The sequence below is a fragment of the Saccopteryx bilineata genome, chromosome 10 (genome assembly GCF_036850765.1).
Source record: "Saccopteryx bilineata isolate mSacBil1 chromosome 10, mSacBil1_pri_phased_curated, whole genome shotgun sequence".
Lineage (NCBI taxonomy): Eukaryota > Metazoa > Chordata > Mammalia > Chiroptera > Emballonuridae > Saccopteryx > Saccopteryx bilineata.
Window position 1 is genome coordinate 24,177,452 of NC_089499.1, and position 14,741 is coordinate 24,192,192.

The window sequence follows — 14,741 nt, forward strand, 5'->3', positions numbered from 1 at the left end:
TTAGAACCTCAACAAGGGACCGGGGTGGTGGAAAGGAGTGAGTGTCAGGAGAGAAGATGGACATGAAACCAGAAAGGTAGAAAGGAAAGCAGATTACAGTCTTTGGGGCAACGGTAAGGACTCTGGTTCTTACAATCAGGGCGATGAGGAGCCATGGCAAGGTTCCAAGCAAAGGCCTTGACCGTGTCTCATTTGCCATCTCATCCCACTGGGTTTCCCCCAATGGGTTTGGCTCGGCAACTCACCCCCTTAACCAGATGCTTTTTGTGCACATCTCAGAATCTTTTTTTTTTAATTTTTTAATTTTATTTTTTTACAGAGATAGAGAGAGAGTCAGAGAGAGGGATAGACAGGGACAGACAGACAGGAACAGAGAGATGAGAAGCATCAATCATTAGTTTTTCGTTGCGCATTGCGACACCTTACTTGTTCATTGATTGCTCTCTCACATGTGCCTCGACCACGGGCCTTCAGCAGACCGAGCAACCCCTTGCTTGAGCCAGGGACCTTGGGTCCAAGCTGGTGGATTTTTGCTCAAACCAGATGAGCCCACGCTCAAGATGGCGACCTCGGGGTCTCGAACCTGGGTCTTCCACATCCCAGTCCAACGCTCTATCCACTGAGCCACCACCTGGTCAGGTCTCAGAATCTTCTTAGCACCACCTCAGACATTACCCACTGCTGCAGTTGCTAGTTCTGAGCAGGCTTTGACCTCCTTTGTGCTGGGGTAAATGAATCATAACTTGCCTTAGGCTGTGCTATATACCTCTTGTTTTATGCCCAGGGATTCCTTTGAGACTAACCTACCTTGTCTTCCAAATTGCTTGAAATGTATGCATTCTTCACCCAAACATAGAGGAAAGTTAGTATCAGTGAGGACATCCTTGACCATGGGGTACAGAAATCAATGAGCAAAGGCTCCTTTCTTGCATCTCCCACAAGAAGACAGTTCTTAGATGCATTTCATAAGGCTTCTCAAAAAGTTTCACTAGATCCAACATGAGACGCCTCTAGCCCTGGGTTAAGTCAATACTGACCCCTTGTATTGACTTTCCTTGTTTCTTGTTTCATTCCTCCCTCCTGCACCCCATTCCCTGAGATCATATTTTCAAATAAACTAACTTCACACAAACTTATATTTCAAGTTCTGCTTTAGGGGAAATCCAGCCTAAAACACTACCCTACACTTTCCAATTGTAACTTTGTTCCTACAGAGTGCAGCCTGCACGGAATCTCACAAATGACTGTTCTTGCCTGGCCGTGATTGACAGCCCGCCTTACCCTGGCTGCTCCTTCAGCCCCTTTTCATTCCCAGTTACCTTCCACTTCCTGGCTTCCTCAGATCCCCATAGCTAGAGGCAGGAAATAAACCTAGAAAGCAGGTGGCCAACAGATTATGAAAACGCTGGATGTCATATGCAGACTTTAGAGGCAGAAGACATTCACTGGATGTTTTTAATCACAGGAGAAATGTGACCATATTTTAAAAAAATAAGGAAGGACAATGTAGAGAATAGATGGGAGGAAGAAAATCTGGAGCCATGAAGATTAGGAAAAAAAGAACAGTGAGGAATATTCACTCTGATGATCACCATTTTCTCTTCAAAACTGGTCATCTGCCAATAATGCTGGGCATAGGAATAGAGCCAGGGCCCAGGGGGAATGACAGATGTGTCCCTCAGTGAGGTCCACCTGTGGAGGATTGGGTTGCCCTGGTTGAGGGCTAGAATTGTAGGTGTAGTGCTGTGATGGTGAACCTTTTTAGAAAAACCGCCCACTTTTGCAGTGATGGTCAACCTGGTCCCTCCCGCCACTACTAGGTGGTCCAGCTTTCATGGTGGGCCAATCATGGCACCATTTGGTAGCTCCCTACAGCCCACTGAGAGCTAGACCGCCTACTAGTGGGCAGGAGGGACCAGGTTGACCAGCACTGCAAAAGTGGGCGGTTTTTATGAAAAGATTCGCCATCACGGGTGTAGTGGAAGGATCCCCAGATGAGAGAATTCGACGTGAGCAATGTGGTTGAAGGGACAGATCATGGGACTCAGATTGGACAGGGAAAGCAAAGAAGTCAGAAAGGCATAACTGATGGTCTGAAAGAATCAAATCAAAAATGATGGATTTGAGATGGGGCAAAGAGGTAAAACTTTAAAATGTTCATCTTACTCTTGGATTACAATTCCAAGTGGAAGACTTGGTATTTAATACATGGGTACTAATTATTCAAATGAGGTTTGGGGATTAGCTGGGGATTTCAAGGATAATTGGACTGAATATGCAATAAAATTCAATACTGCTTAATTTATGGGAACTAATTACCTCATTTCAAAATCTAAAGTGAGACCAGACAAAAACTTTCTATTAGTTCAGCATAAATATTAATAGGGGCCACGGGCACAGGGCTAGAAAAATGAAGTCAGAATCATGGCTCTAAGTTTATCTGAATAATGTTCACTGTGGTCAGAAAGTAAATTGCACAGCATGTTAAGTGTTGATGAGACTGATTAAAAATATAAGTAAATTGGCCCTGGCCGGTTGGCTCAGCGGTAGAGCGTCGGCCTAGCGTGCAGAGGACCCAGGTTCGATTCCCGGCCAGGGCACACAGGAGAAGCGCCCATTTGCTTCTCCACCCCTCCGCCGGCTTTCCTCTCTGTCTCTCTCTTCCCCTCCCGCAGCCAAGGCTCCATTGGAGCAAGGATGGCCCGGGCGCTGGGGATGGCTCTGTGGCCTCTGCCTCAGGCGCTGGAGTGGCTCTGGTCGCCACATGGCGACGCCCAGGACGGGCAGAGCATCGCCCCCTGGTGGGCAGAGTGTCGCCCCTGGTGGGCGTGCCGGGTGGATCCCGGTCGAGCACGTGCGAGAGTCTGTCTGACTGTCTCTCCCTGTTTCCAGCTTCAGAAAAATGAAAATATATATATATATTTACATATATATATATATGTAAATTAACGATATTTTAAGCCAACTTTAAAAACAAATTTGGTTTATCAATTTGGCCATTTTCCTTGTTCTTAGTAATTTAACTTTTTCATTTTCTTTCTGTAATTGAACAAGTAATCATTCATCTTCCTTTTTGTGCCATTGAAAATATTTATATTTTCATCTATATGAAAAATAGCCAAGGTAAATAAAATACAACAGGTCGAACTGGAAATGAGGTCTTAGAAACTACCAAGAAATTTTTTGCTTCTTTGCTTTGGATTTTTTTTCTTTTACCTAATTATAATGGATATACATTATCATTTCAGCTAAAGTGCATTTATTATCTTGAAAAATATCCAGAAAAAAACCTATGTCAAGGCTTTAAAAACTACAAATAGCTATATGTACCAATTAAAAACCCAGCTAAACCACCATGAATCTGTTTCCTGTTGCCACATTAAGGCTATGCAGCAAACAACTACAAATTCTCAATGGCATGGAGAAACAAACACTTAGTGTTCACATATCCATGGGTTGGCTGTAGTGTTCTGCTGACCTTGCTGGGCTCACTCAAGCGTCTGTGGGTGGGGTGGGTAGCTCTGATTTGTCAGAGCTTTATTGAATCTGTTTAACTGGGCAGTTCTGCTTACACTGTCCTTCCGAAACCAGCAGACTGGCTAGGAATAGCCTTCTCAGGGCAATGGCAGAAGCTCACTTGCAAATACACTCCTCAAGACTCTGTTTGCATCACATTTCAACATCCTATTGGTTGACACAAGTCATCTGAGCCTAGGTGGGACATTACATCCTGCTCACAGGGGGACCATGCTGAAAAATTACATGGCAAAGGGCACAGTACATTGAGGAGTGATGAGGCCCCTGGTGAAATCCACTACACCCAATTCTAACAATCTACCCAAGGAAAGATTTTAACATGATAAAAAGGTAATGATAAACAAGAATGTTCATGAACATACTGATTACAGTATGAAAAAATTAGACACCTAAATATTCATGAATAGGGGCTTTCTAAGCACATCAGGAAAGAAAAAAATTATGCAGCTATTAAAATTGATATCAATCCCTTTCTCTTATAATTAAAAGAGGTCCATTATATATTACAAAGCGGGGAGGAAAAAGCAACTTACCAAATAGAATAAGTGGTATGAACTCATTTGTGTAAAATGCACACATATTTCTACATCAGGGGTCCCCAAACTTTTTACACAGGGGGCCAGTTCACTGTCCCTCAGACTGTTGGAGGGCCGGACTATAAAAAAAAAACTATGAATAAATCCCTATGCACACTGCACATATCTTATTTTAAAGTTAAAAAAAAAAAACAACCAGGAACAAATACAATATTTTTTTTTTAAATAATTTTATTTTTTTAATGGGGTGACATCAATAAATCAGGATACATATATTCAAAGATAACAAGACCAGGGTATCTTGTCGTTCAATTATGATGCATACCCGTCACCCAAAGTCAGATTGTCCTCTGTCACCTTCTATCTTGTTTTCTTTGTGCCCCTCCCCCTCCCCCTTTCCCTCTCCCATTCCCCCCTCCCCCCCGTAACCACCACACTCTTATCAATGTCTCTTAGTTACACTTTTATGTCCCACCTACGTATGGAATAATGCAGTTCCTGGTTTTTTCTGATTTACTTATTTCGCTTCGTATCATGTTATCTAGATCCCACCATTTTGCTGTAAATGTTCCGATGTCATCATTTCTTATGGCTGAGTAGTATTCCATAGTGAAATACAATATTTAAAATAAAGAACAAGTAAATTTAAATCAACAAGCTGACCAGTATTTCAATGGGAACTATGGGCCTGCTTTTGGCTAATGAGATGGTCAATATCCGGTTCCATATGTCACTGCTAGACGTAACAAGTGATATGTGCTCCTCTCACTGACCACCAATGAAACAGGTGCCCCTTCCAGAAGTGCAGCGCGGGGGGGGGGGGGCGGGGGGGGAGATAAATGGCCTTAGGGGGCCGCATGTGGCCCGCGGGCCGTAGTTTGGGGACCCCTGTTCTACATTATGTTGTATGCATAAGAAATACCTGATAGGCCCTGGCCCAATAGCTCTGGAGCATCGTCCCAGAGAGCAGAGGTTGCCAGTTCAATACCCCAGTCAGGGCACATACAGGAGCAGCTCGATGTTCCTGTCTCTCTCTCTCACTGTTTCTCTCTAAAAAATAAAAAGAAGAGAGAGAGAGAACAAAGGGAGGGAGGGAGGGAGGGAGGGAGGAAGGAAGAAGGGAAGGAGGGAAGGAAGGAAGAAAAGAGGGAGGGAAAGGGAAAGGGAAGGAAAGACATGAAACTGACCTGGAACATTGAGGTCACCAGTTCAAAACCCTGGGCTTGCCTAGTCAGGCACATATGACAAGCAGTCAATGAACAACTAAAGTGAAGTAACTATAAGTTGATACTTCTCACCCCCTCTCTCCTTGCTATAAAAACAATAAATAGGCCCTGGCCGGTTGGCTCAGCGGTAGAGCGTCGGCCTGGCGTGCAGAAGTCCCGGGTTCGATTCCCGGCCAGGGCACACAGGAGAAGCACCCATCTGCTTCTCCACCCCTCCCCCTCTCCTTCCTCTCTGTCTCTCTCTTCCCCTCCCGCAGCCGAGGCTCCATTGGAGCAAAAGATGGCCTGGGCGCTGGGGATGGCTCCTTGGCCTCTGCCCCAGGCGCTAGGCTCTGGTCGCGACAGAGTGACGCCCCGGATGGGCAGAGCATCGCCCCCTGGTGGGCATGCCGGGTGGATCCCGGTCGGGCGCATGCGGGAGTCTGTCTGACTGCCTCCCCGTTTCCAGCTTCAGAAAAATGAAAAAAAAATAATAATAATAATAAATAAAAACCTTTAAAAAAAAAAAGAAAAATCTGAAACAATGTAACTTGTAGTTTTCTCTGAATTGTTGAGTTTCAGGTGCTTGTTCCTTTATTACTTGAATTTTTTATAATGTATAATATTCTTTACAAAGAAATAGTACTTGAAAACTGTAATAAGTAAATAACACATCTTTAGATTAAACGTAGGGAAAATAGGCCTTTTTTCTTAATTCCAGATTCATTGTCAAGATTTAGACAGAAATTTCCAGTTTTTATCTACAGTAAAGATAGTAAGTATGTGTTTTAAAATTTGTTTTTGTTTTTTTTTTTCTTTACAGGGACAGAGAGAGAGAGTCAGAGAGAGGGATAGACAGGGACAGACAGGAACGGAGAGAGAGGAGAAGCATCAATCATCAGTTTTTCCTTGCAGCTCCTTAGTTCATTGATTGCTCTCATATGTGCCTTGACCACGGGCCCTCAGCAGACTGAGTAACCCCTTGCTTGAGCCAGAGACCCTGAGTCCAAGCTGGTGAGCATTTTTTTTTTTTTTTTTTTGCTCAAGCCAGATGAGCCTGCACTCAAGCCGGCAACCTCAGGGTCTCGAACCTGGGTCCTTGGCATCCCAGTCCAATGCTCTACCACTGCGCCACCGCCCGGTCAGGCAAAAACTTTTAAATTTCTAATTAAACTGGTGGGAAGTACAAAGGTGTTTGCTGTTATGCTTTATACTTTTTTGTATGTCTTATTTAATAATATCTTTGAAATTTTTTAAACCAATATTGTTTTACTACACTATGTATTTGTATTACAAAAGCAATTTTTTATTAGTTCTGAGTCTCTCAATGGCTGATAAGGAAGATGTTTAAATTTGAGAGTATTTTTAATAATCTGCTGCAAGTCTAATAAATAATCACTCATTTAAAAAACAATCATTTATTGAATTCTTACCATATGCAACCCATGCACCATCTCAAGGGCTATGGGAAGTTTTCGTTTTTCTTTTCTTTTTTAATGTACATGACAAAGAATCTACCCTCAAAGATCCAAAGCTTCATATTTTGAAGGATATTCTCTAAGCAGGTAAGCAGGAAGTGATATGAAGAATTTCTGCTTCTAAAATTCTCTGGGTCAAAACTACACTTCATGAAGAGTCCCACCTCATCTATGGGACTTGCATGTTAAATATTAATGGTCTGAAATAATCACGTAGTTGTTCCGCGCCCATGCTTCTGTTGCCTTAAAACTTTATTCCCCAAACTGTGGGCAGGTAATAGCCATCTTTGATTATGCCCCAATTATAAGAATTCTGGCCAGAGAGTACCAAAAAGAATATGTAGGCCTGACCAGATGATGACACAGTGGATAGAGTGTCGATCTGGGATGCAGAGGACCCAGGTTAGAAATCCTGTAGTCTCCAGCTTGAGCGTGGGCTCATCCGGCTTGAGCATGGAGTCACTGGTTTGAGCACGGGATCACAGACATGACTCCATGGTTGCTGGCTTGAGTCCAAAGGTCACTGGCTTAAAGCCCAAGGTCACTGGCTCGAGCAAGGGTTCACTCGCTCTTCTGTAGTCCCCTGCCTGGTCAAGACACATATGAGAAAGCAATCAATGAACAATTAAAGTGCTGCAATAAAGAATTGATGCTTCCCATCTCTCTTCCTTCTTATCTGTCCCTCTCTGTCTCTCTCGCAAAAAAAAAATAAAAAATAAAAATAAAGGAATATGCAGTAAAGAAAAAGAATAAAAACAGTGAAAATTAGCCAGAAAGCCTAGGACAGTGATCCAAAATTGGCCGGTGTAACAACGTGACTATTTCTCAAGACTACTTAAAAGTTCATTAGAATGGTCTGTTGTTGAAAGAGCCTTGTACATATACCTTGGCTTGGCTTAAGATGCCTATGCACACAAATTTAGCTGCCACGTATTTCGCTCATTGTCCTCCACTTTCTGCAAAATAGTCATTCCAGCTATCTGTATGTTACATCCACTGCAACCGTTTGGTATCATTATCAAGCAACCTATTGACTTCCTAGTAGAATACTGAATCGATGATACATTCATTTTAGTTCTTGAATAGCAAATACCAGCTGTAGATAATATTTGTTTCTTTACTCTATACTCCTGCAGTTCATATTTTTCAGTACAATTGCCCTTATATGATGATTTACAATTTAAATTATTTTCCTGCAGACCCTGCCTACCTTCAATGATTGTATATTCCTTAAAGGCAAGAACAGCATCTATTAATTATCAAAGCTTCAGAATACCTACTACACTGCCTGGTCAAGAGCAGGCTTTCAATAAATGACTTCTAAATAATGAATAAATTCTATTTCTATTTCTGAGCAAAAAAATAAATAAATCTGATGAGATCAAGTTAAAAGAGCACTGAACTGCTGGGGACCCACATTCACTTCCCAATACTGCCATCTTTTACAGAGAAATGTGGCTCCAATTTGAGACAAAAAATGCCGGACATTTACTCTTGTGGCCTTCCCTGCAACTAGGGAAGTAACCAAGCTTTGGAAAATGAGATATATGGAGAAATCTTCGGAGATTTATTTATTTATTTGAAAGATGTGCCTCCTAATTAAAAAGAAAGGAGAAGGAAAGAATGTAAAAGAGGGGGGCGGAGAGAGGGAGAAAGATAAAAGAGGAAGAGAAAGTCAGGAGAAGGGGGGAGGGGAGAGAGAGAAGCAGAGAGGAGAGACAGGCAGGGATGGAGGAAGAGAGAGAGAAAAGGACAAGGGAAAGAAGAAGAAAAAAGAGGGGAGGGGCAAGGAAGAGAAAAGAAAGAGGGAGGCTCTCTTCCTACTTTGGATTGATTCTGTATTAAAAGAGTTGATGTTTGGAGTTGCTGCACCCATTTTGTGGTCGAGGGAAAGGTCAGGATATTCAAGGTCATTAGTCTAGCTCCTTGAACCAACCTAGCATCACTTGCCTCCAATATTCTTTATATGTGAGGCTATTAAATGTCTCTTTTCTTTAAGCCACTATTAGCCAAGAATCTTGCCACACGTAGCTAAAAGCATCCTATTTGATATAGAAGACTTAGGCTTAAGTCCCAGACTTGTCATTTACTCTCTGTAAGACATTAGAAAAACTTCTTAATATCTCTGATTCTCCATTTCTCTATTATGACCTTCCTCACAGGGATGTTGTAATGAATGGGGAAGACACTGAGGGTAGTAAATGGCTACAAAAATTAATTTTATTACAAGCTGAAGCTGGGAATAGCCTCATATTTTTTTTATTATTGTTGACAGATCATGTTCTCAAATCCCAAAATCAACAGGTGAAAAAAAAAGCATACCATAAAAACAAATTTAAAGCCTGCTGAAGAACAGAAGCAATTAAATTTCACATTTCTATATATTATCTTCCTTTCAAAGAGAACTCCCACAGCCTCATTTGACCAATTCCATGAATTAGTTTGTTCATGCGATACTATAACATGATTTTAAATAATATGAATTTATTTCTTAATTTTTTTGAAAGCTAGCTAAGGGACATTTTTCTAGAACATAATTATAACAGATCTAGACTAATTACAAGATAAATCCAAAACTTGTTTTCCCATGACCAGTTGTCCCCTAACTTACTGTCAGTGATGGCTCTGTCTCAGTCACTTACGGCAGCACATAATTTACTCAGCATTTACAACTAAGTATGATACTTACTACGCCTTTGACAAAATCATGCAAATATTATGGAATAGACTTGAAGCAGAGCAAAGGGCTCAGGAAAATCCTAAGTGTTTTATTTTCAGGTTGCCTAATTGATCTACCACTGAGGATGATTTGGTCTCCTAAATTGCACACATTAATATGGGTGAACTCTAGCCTATTTAAATTCAAACAAGCAAAGGCGAAGCTCAACTTGCCCTTCAAGTAAAAGGCTTAGGCTTGACTTATTGCTGATCACAGTAGACTGTAGTTAACTATTCATGTCTGCTTAGCATACTCACTTTTCTCTCTCCTTTCCTCTGGTAACAAACACTCCGCACTAGTCACACGCTTGAGCATGTGACCCACATTGAATGGGTCAAGTATAACATCCTCCTGACCCTAGTAGCAAATTAGTTCAGGAATGTACAGGTGATGAACACAAGCAGGACCAATCAGAATCCTTCTCTGGATTTACTGCATGAGTGTTTTTAAAAGTTTATCTACAACAAGGAAGAATCAGCTCAGCACATAGAAAGAACTAGTATTATTGTTTGAGTCAGGCTCTTAGCTTCTGCCTAATTGGTAGGTTGCCAATCCAAAATTTTTTTATTTTTATTTTTTGTATTTTTCTGAAGCTGGAAACGGGGAGAGACAGTCAGACAGACTCCCGCATGCGCCCCACCGGGATCCACCCGGCACGCCCACCAGCAGCGATGCTCTGCCCACCAGGGGGCGATGCTCTGCCCCTCCGGGGCGTCGCTTTGCCACGACCAGAGCCACTCTAGTGCCTGGGGCAGAGGCCAAGGAGCCATCCCCAGTGCCTGGGCCATCTTTGCTCCAATGGAGCCTTGGCTGCGGGAGGGGAAGAGAGAGACAGAGAGGAAGGAGGGGGAGGGGTGGAGAAGCAGATGGGCGCTTCTCCTATATGCCCTGGCCGGGAATCGAACCCGGGTCCCCCGCACAGCAGGCCGACGCTCTACCGCTGAGCCAACTGGCCAGGGCCCAATCCAAATTATTTATGGCAAATATTCACTGGTTAATCCAAGAATCTGATTCAATTGCTCCTCCAAATAATAGCAAGCAAAAAGTGGATGGTAAAGTCAGCAGCCATCCGCAGGTAGAATTTATTAAATGAAAAGACTTGGATAACAAGCACAAATAGAAAGTAATTGAGAGTAAAGATGAATTGATCCAAAGAAAAGAAGAATGTGGAGCAGTGGTAACCAAATAGAAGTATCAGGTGAGCCACACACATCATTTCAAATTCACTAGCAGCTACATTTCAGAAAATAAAAGTGGAAGTGATTTTAATATTTTATTTAACCTAATATAGCCCGAATCTTATCATTTCAATTTCTAATCAACATTTTGAGATTATTTGTGAGATATTTTACTTCATTTTTCAGTAGTAAGTCTTGAAATCCCATGTATATTTTATGCCTACAGCTTATCTCAATTTAGACTAGCTGTATTTCAAGTGTTCAGTAGCCACATGTGGCTAGTGGCTACCATACTGGACAATGAAGTCTAGAGAATAAAATGTCCTGGTTTTTCCTTTTTGCTGGTAGCTCCCTAATATCTCTTTGAGCTGGGAATCGGCATGCTTCCCTTAAATCCAAAGCCTCATTTGGGAGTACAATAAATAAAATTCCATCCTGCGTGTTTTAAACGGCAAATTCCAGGATTGCAGGATAGGGCGTGAGCGCACCAAAGCCTATGGGCCAAGAATCTGAAACTCCGCTGGTGGACGAGTACACCTCCCCTCTGCAAACACAACCATGAATCATCTCTTCTGCATTTGCACTCAGGTTGCTGAGGTCTCTCTTGGAGCATAAATCACCTAACTCTGAACATTACACATTCAAGGCTTCAAATCTCAACTGGAAACTCCTGTTACCCCCATTCCTGATTAATTCCCTTTCCCACCGTCCTCAACAGCTGTTTCCCATCTTCCCCGCTTTCCTGAAGCCTGCTACCAACGCATTCCACCTTTTTCTTTTTTCCATGGACGATGCTAATCTTTTTTCAGAGAGAAACAGAAGCCTCGCATAAGCATTGCATTGGCCTAGATCCGTTTCTTCCTTCAGACTTCAACCTTTATCCATCCTTGACCGCCTCTTGTTTGAGGCTGGTTCGAGGTACCTCTCAGCTTTTTCAGGCTTTGCTCCATCAATTCACCACCCCTTGCATATTCAGCCTTTCTTCTCTGCTTCAGTTTCTCTTCAGCATGTAACACATTTAAATCTTTACTTGTTGAAAATCATATATATCCAGTTATTGCTACGTCTGGCTTTCTCTGCATCCTTTTTAAGCGACCTACCCTCCTTACTCCATTAAAACTGCCGAAAGAGTATCAGACACCTCTGATATCCTGGAAAATACAACAGAGACTGTTCTATCTTTATGGTATTTGTTTCTCAGCAACACTTAAGAGTTAAAAATGCTGTCTTGAAACTCTTTCTACCATTCACTTCACAACACCAATAACTCTGATTGCTTCCATTGGGCTACTTTTAACAGTCTCTTTGCAGCTTTTTTCTTCCCTTTGCCTTTTTTTTTTTTTTTTTTTTTTTTTTTTTTTTTTTTTTTTGTATTTTTCTGAAGCTGGAAACGGGGAGAGACAGTCAGACAGACTCCCGCATGCGCCCGACCGGGATCCACCCGGCACGCCCACCAGGGGGCGACGCTCTGCCCACCAGGGGGCGATGCTCTGCCCACCAGGGGCGTGGCTCTGCTGCGACCAGAGCCACTCTAGCGCCTGGGGCAGAGGCCAAGGACTCATCCCCAGCGCCCGGGGCCATCTTTGCTCCAATGGAGCCTCTGCTGCGGGAGGGGAAGAGAGAGACAGAGGGGGGGTGGTGGTGGAGAAGCAAATGGGCGCCTCTCCTATGTGCCCTGGCTGGGAATCGAGCCCGGGTCCCCCGTACGCCAAGCCGACGCTCTACCGCTGAGCCAACCGGCCAGGGCCTCCCTATGCCTATTATTGAAATGTTGCTGTTTCTTAAGTTTTAGTCATCTACCTCCTTGATTTTTCAAGTGTGGTGCATGAACCAGTAGTATCTGGGAACTGGATGGATATTCAGAATCTTGGGCCTCACTCCAGAACTTCTGGATCAGAATATGGATTTCAACAGGATTCCCATGTAATTGATGTGCACATTCAAGTTTGAGAAGAGCTGCTTTCTATTGCCTCTTCTCATTCTACACATATTCCTTGAGTGATCTAATTCACTCTTTTTTTGTGTGTGTGGCAGAGACAGAGAGAAACAGAGAGAGGGACAGATAGGGACAGACAGGAAAAGAAGAGAGATGAGAAGCATCAATTCTTTGTTGTGGCATCTTAGTTGTTCATTGATTGCTTTTCTCATATGTGCCTTGACCCGGGGAAGGGGAGGGTACAGCAGACCAAGTGATCCCTTGCTCAAGCCAGCGACCTTGGGCTCAAGCTGGTGAGCCTTGCTCAAACCAAATGAGGCAGTGCTCAAGCTGACGGCCGTGGGGCCTCGAACCTGGGTCCTCCACGTCCCAGTCCGATGCACTATCCACTGCACCACTGCCTGGTCAGGCCTAATCTGCTCTTGACTTTCATCACTACCCATGCATTAATGACTCACAGATGTGCACCTTCAACCCAGCTCTCTCACCTGAGCTTCATCTACCCATATAAAATTTCATACTAGTCATCTCTTCTTGTTTACACAGCAGACATATTAAATTTAGTGTAATCCCACAAGCACATCTGATCTTAGCTGTTCAGAGAAGGGGAAGCTCATGAGAGAGGAATAATCATAAAAGACTTCATGTTCCAGTTGGGGTTGAACTTGACCTGAGCCTACAAGAATGAGGGAGGGCCGGGATTCAGATAAAGGGAAAGTGAAGTGAGGCATAAAACACATCTGAATAATTGATTTGTAACCCTTTCTCCAAGACATTAGTCTCCTGCCAGAAAATCTAAAGAGGTAACAGTTCCGACTTTCTTCAGCTGGTGTGTGAATTAACCTAGATCTGTTAGTCTCTATCCTCTTCAAAAAAATTTTTTTATTCATTGAACAGCTATTTAATGAGTTCCCACTATGTGTCGGGTACCATTTTAGATAGTGCAATGAACAAAACAAAAAAATTGTTGCACTCACATTCTTAATAGATATATTTATGTTCTCCTCTTAATGAGTCATTTAAAAAACAGGTTGTTGTGCAATTCAAGTCCTTTTGTGATCAACTCCCTGTCCTGCTCCAGGGCTCAGAAAGAACTCAAAAACCTCATATGAAATACGTTAAGGCAAAGGCTTTATGTATATAGATGAAACTTACAAGCAAGGGTCAGTAGGCAAAGAAGGCCTGGTTCTTCATGTTCCCATCGTCACTACAACAAGATTTGCTGAAAGCTGACCCCTTGAAGCCCTAAAATGACTAATGCATTTATTCAGTGCTCATATATAACCTGACATTACAAAGAATAATAACACCTCTCCCCTCCAGCAGGGACTTGAGGTAGCGTGAATGGAACATTGCAAATCCACCCCCACATCTGAGAAACTTTTTCCAAGTAGATTAATAGCTTTATCAGTGCACATAAAAAACACTATGAAATACTCTTTTACATCTTTTATTTCACACAGATTTCACATGGGATAAATTCCCCCCTGCTTTGATAGACTTATTAAAACCAGCACCAAAGCTCAACTATCATAGTACACATAAAAAATAAACTAGTGACACGTGCCCACAATGTGAAAGTTAGTCTAATAGAGTTTGGTTATAAGCAGAAAAATGTTGATAACAAAACACTGAGCCATAGAAAATTTATAGTGGAATTATAAATTAACTGTAAAAATGGAGCATTCCCCTGACACTTTCATAAGTTGATATTTTGTTCAAACCCCAAAGATTGTGACTTTAAGTATGTTTGACAATTATAGAAATGTGAACTGGAAGTCACCACACTTGGCTCATTACATGTTGCTTTTTATATTACATTATAGTGCTGATAAAAAAAAACAGGAGAAAAAAGTAGAGCTTTGATATCAAACCTTTTACCTTTTTTAAATTTGATTTCAATCTAATTATCACAGAAATATACAATAGTGTCTAATAGCTTTCTCTATCTTAGGTTGATTATCCCATATATTAGCTGTCATTATAAAATTATTGTGCCTCCTGGAATCTAAAATTCCAGACAATGGTTACAAATTTCTTGATGGTTCATTGATTCCTCAAAGAAAATGAATTTTCTACCCAGCTAAAATTAATTACTACCTTTGTTCCAGAAAGTGGAGTGCATCCGACAGCTTGAAACTATCAAACAGAC

At 42.1% G+C, this 14,741-nt stretch overlaps 1 non-coding gene across 1 annotated transcript; it reads right to left on the minus strand.

Annotated features, from left to right (window-relative positions):
- Positions 1-10,359: 10,359 nt before the first annotated feature.
- Positions 10,360-10,435, minus strand: TRNAS-GCU (transfer RNA serine (anticodon GCU)). Its single transcript has one exon. It is a non-coding gene; the product is annotated as a tRNA-Ser (tRNA).
- Between the last annotated feature and the right edge of the window lie 4,306 nt (positions 10,436-14,741).